Below are 5095 nucleotides of genomic sequence, written 5' to 3'. Positions count from 1 at the left end.
AGCCTGGGCAACAGAGAGAGACTCTGTATCAAAAAAGATAGTGGGAGATAGGGCCGGGCACAGTGGCTCACTCCTGAATCTCAGCACTTTGGCACCAATCCCACATTTCCCTTCTGCACTGTCCTGGCAGAGTTTCTCTATGAAGGCTCCAACCCTGCAGCAACTTTTTGCCTGGACATCCAGGAGTTTCCATACATCCTCTGAAATCTAGGTGGAGGTTCCCAAACCTCAATTCCTGAGTTCTGTGCACCCACAGGCTGAATATCACATGGAAACTACCAAGGTTTGGGGCTCACACCCTCTGAAGCAACAGTCCGAGCTGTACTTTGACCCCTTTTAGCCACAGCCAGAGCTGGCACAGATAGGATGCAAGGCACCACGTCCCAAGGCTTTGGGAGGCTGAGGCCAGTGGATCACGAGGTCAAGAGATCGAGACCATCCTGGCCAACACGGTGAAACCCCATCTCTACTAAAAATGCAAAAATTAGCTGGGTGTGGTGATGCGTGCCTGTAGTCCCAGCTACTCAGAAGGCTGAGGCAGGAGAATTGCTTGAAGCAGGGAGGCAGAGGTTGCAGTGAGCTGAGGTTGCACCACTGCACTCCAGCCTGGTGACCAAGGTGTGAGCCCCAAACCTTGGCAGCTCCCATGTGGTATTCAGCCTGTGGGTGCACAGAAGTCAGGAATTGAGGTTTGGGAACCTCCACCTAGATTTCAGAGGATGTATGGAAACTCCTGGATGTCCAGGCAAAAAGTTGCTGCAGGGTTGGAGCCTTCATAGAGAAACTCTGCCAGGACAGTGCAGAAGGGAAATGTGGGATTGGTCCCAAAGTGCTGAGATTCAGGCATGAGCCACTGTGCCTGGCCCTATCTCCCGCTATCTTCTTGGATACAGAGTCTCTCTCTGTTGCCCAGGCTGGAGTTCAGTGGCATGATGTCGACTCACTTCAGCCTCTGCCTCCCAGGTTCAAGCAATCCTCCCGCCTCAGCCTCCCGAGTAGCTGGGACTAAACATGCGCACCACCACACCCAGCTATTTTTTTTTTTTTTTTTTTGTACTTTTAGTGGAGGTGGGATTTCCCCATTTTGGCCAGGCTAGTCTTGAACTCCCGACCTCAAGTGATCCACCTGCCCCACCCTCCCAAAGTGCTGGGATTACAGGCATGAGCCACGTCGCCCAGCCTCTCCCACTATCTTAATTGCTAATGCTTTTCTTAAGCTGAGACTCTGTCTCAAAAAAAAAAAAAATACTGAGAGATACCCACTGTGGAATCAATGCTGCAGTCTACACAAGTGAGGTCGGGAGAAGCCAACTCAGGCTGCTTTCTTCTTCCAAAACAATGGTTTGTTTAGTTATCCATGAGAATTCTTTCTACAATGCCTACCTCCATAAGAAATGACTCTCTTTAGTATTTCTAACTCATGAAGGTACATCTCATGGAATTCATGTCTTGACATGAATTTCTAGGCAATATCAGCTCTGAGCCTGGCCACACCCCAGATTCTGCAGAGCAAAACAAAAGCAAAAATAAAGGAGGCAGTAGGGAAAGAATTCCTTGAATAATCCATATCATAAACTATCACACAAAAACCACACTGAACTTCTTTGAAGCCTGAAAGCTCTGAAGCTGACCTGTAGATAATTAGATATTTACATTCTCTAGAGTTCTAATTTAAAGCAGAAACAATGGCAAAGAAATCAGATGAGACAGTTTGCTAGTTTACCAGACATAAAAACCGTGTGTGTGTGTGTGTGTAATCTTATTTTCCTTTCTGAAAATCTGGAGCAGATTTTTTTTTTCTTTTGAGATGAGGTCTTACTCTGTTGCCCATGCCGGAGCACAGTGGCATGATCTCAGCTCACTGCAACCTCCACCTCCCGGGCTCAAGCTTGAGCAGGTTTTCTGAAAAGATCATTCACTCCTGACAAAATGAATTTTCAGGAACCACAGTATAAGATACATCAAGTCCATAGAATCCATAGATGGACTACTGTTAACCCTCAGATCAGAGTCATAGAATTTAGTCTGCCTACTAAAGAAAAGAGAAGAGGAAGCGAAGCAACACCTATTAAGCCCTCATTTGAGGCCCTCCCTGTGCTCGGTGCTTTTATTTGTGTTTGTTTTTAAAGTGAAGAAAGATGCTTAAAAGGGAGAGCAAAGAAAGATGACTTAGAATAACCAGGATGCCAAATGCTTGCTTTGAGTTTACAGCTTGACTCTATCACAAGGTAAAGGATATAACCTTAAACTAGAGAACACTCTTTCATATTCTCCACTCTAAAATACAATGTCTATTTAGACAACTAATGGTCCTTAAAATGCCTCATCAAGGAAACTGTGGAACACGTCTAAGATGTAGAGTTGTTTTTCCTTTCTTTTTTCCAGGTAATAAACACTTGACATTTAGAAAATGCAGTTCTAAATTTACAAAGAACACCACGTTTTCAGCTGTGCTCACAGTCACATATGTAAATATTTCTTATCAAACAGGCTTCCATTTATTACTGTGGGAGTTACTGTCAGCTTTAGAAAGGAAGATTACTGCCTGTAATCTCTCTGTCTGTAAATGGAGAATACAGTGATATTCAATTTAAAATTTTGGAAGGAGAGATAACTACTTTGTAATTACTTACCCTGCCTTTCTTGGTGCCTCATGTACCTTGCACAGTTATGAATCACGGCTTAAATTGTATTCCCTCAGATCATCACAAGAAGGTTGACAGTAGCTTTAGGGAAAAAATAAAATGCAGGCTTGGTTCATTAGGGTTTTAGTGGCAAGCCAGATGTTGCAGGAAGTCAGGGACCCCGAACGGAGGGACTGGCTGGAGCCATGGCAAAGGAACATAAATTGTGAAGATTTCAGGGACATTTATCACTTCCCTAATAATATTCTTATAATTTCTTATGCTTGTCTTACTTTAATCTCTTAATCATGTTATCTTCATAAGTTGAGGATGTACGTCACCACAGGTCCATTGTGATGATTGTGTTAACGGTAAAAATTGATTGTAAAACATGTGTGTTTGAACAACGTGAAATCGGTGCACCTTAAAAATGAACAGAATAACAGCGATTTTAGGGAACAAGGGAAGACAACCATAAGGTCTGACTGCCTGTGGGTTTGGGCAAAAAGAGCCATATTTTTCTTCTTGCAGAGAGCCTATAAACGGACGTGCAAGTAGGAGAGATATCACTAAATTCTTTCCTAGCAAGGAATATGAATATTAAGACACTAGGAAAAGAATTGCATTCCTGGGGGGAGGTCTATAAATGGCCACTCTGGGAGTGTCTGTCCTATACGGTTGAGATAAGGACTGAGATATGCCCTGGTCTCCTGCAGTACCCTCAGGCTTACTAGGATTGGGAAACCCCACCCTGGTAAATTTAAGATCAGACTGGATCTCTGCTCTTGAGCCCTGTTTTCTGTTGTTTAAGATGTTTATCAAGACAATACGTGCACAGCTGAACATAGACCCTTCTCAGGAGTTCCTGATTTTGTCCTTGCCCTGTTTCCTCAGAAGCATGTGATCTTTGTTCTCCTTTTTGCCCTTTGAAGCAAGTGATCTTGTGACCTACTCCCTGTTCTTGCACCCCCTCCCCTTTTAAAATCCCTAATAAAATTTGCTGGCTTTAAGGCTCAGGTGGGCATCACAGTCCTACAGATATGTGATGTCACCCCCAGCGGGCCAGCTGTAAAATTCCTCTGTTTGTACTCTTTCTCTTTATTTCTCAGACCCACAGACACTTAGGGAAAATAGAAAGAACCTACATTGAAATATTGGGGGCAGGTTCCCCCAATACCACAGACTCCAACTCTGGCTATCTTGAACTGCATTTCCAATTTATTGGAATGAGATGGGAGTTGGAGGACCAGGCTTGGAAAAAACAGCCAAGAAGCCTGGGGAAGCTAGAGAGCTGGAATCACACAAAAGAACACGCTGTGTCTAGTCCATGAATCATCAACGATGTGGCCATGAACATGAACCTCAGACATGTCTCTACCTTCCTAACACTCATTGAAGATTTGAAGTCCAAGGAAAGAGTCCTCCATCCCTGACTGCTTTGTGGTAGAAAGAGGAATTGTCTGTTACTTAGATTTCAGTAGAAAGACTTCCACACTATGGGAGATTTCCTAAAAGGGAGAATAGGGTACTAACAGAAGAATAATGTCGCTGTTGGACGATGCTTTGGATGACATTATATCCTCAACATTCAAGGACAAGCTTATCTAAAATAGAGAACATAATATATTCTTATATTTAATCTTATCTTTTGTTATAGGTAAAATGTTTATTCAGAAACAGAACGCTTGTTCCTTGGTACTGCAAGGAAAAATCACCATTCAGGCAAAAAGTTTTCTCAGCAAGGCAAATTTACTTTCTGCAGAAAGGATGCTCCTCGCAGATGGAATAATGGCGGGAAGGAGGGAAGCAATTTTTATCCCTTAAACAGCTTGTCCTCGCTACTGTGTCCTGTCTCCATTGGCTGGAGCCAGACAGCACAATCTAAACTGAACCTGATTGACTAACAACTTAAAACTTTTCTAAATAGATAAAAGCAATGGACAACAAAGGAAAAGAGGAAGTTGTTTATGAAAAGACTTAGAAAAGTGTAACATTCCTAAATAAGGAAGGGGTATAGGCTGCGAGCTGGGACATGCCTGTGAGCACATCCAGCACAGATATCTTGGTTAAAGTACAAGGACATAGAATGTACTCATTCCTTTATATCTAACAGCTACATAATATAGGGCTTAAAAAAGAGTTATTAGTATGAAGCAAGGAGGTTTGAAGAAAGTTAGTCTTTAAAAGAAACTATGATTTCTAACACTTATGATTTATTCTTTAACAAGAGGGGATAATTTGAAGAGGAACTTTTTACTTTCTACATCTCTCTTCCTCTGGCAATGAACACTGTTAAATCAAGTCTAGCCTAAAGTTACCTCCCTACATATTTTAAGTTCAGCCTAAAGGTTTCTCTGTACATAGTGAACCATAACCTAAATGGAATTGTAAACAGACTGTAGCCTACTCTTGCGCCAGTCACCGTTTTGCCAATCACATTGGCCAACTGTTCAAACCATGTTCTGATGAGG

Source organism: Pongo abelii, chromosome 8 (genome assembly GCF_028885655.2).
Source record: "Pongo abelii isolate AG06213 chromosome 8, NHGRI_mPonAbe1-v2.0_pri, whole genome shotgun sequence".
In the NCBI taxonomy this organism is placed as follows: domain Eukaryota; kingdom Metazoa; phylum Chordata; class Mammalia; order Primates; family Hominidae; genus Pongo; species Pongo abelii.
The sequence above is the reverse complement of the archived record's forward strand: the minus strand, read 5'-3'. Positions refer to the sequence as shown.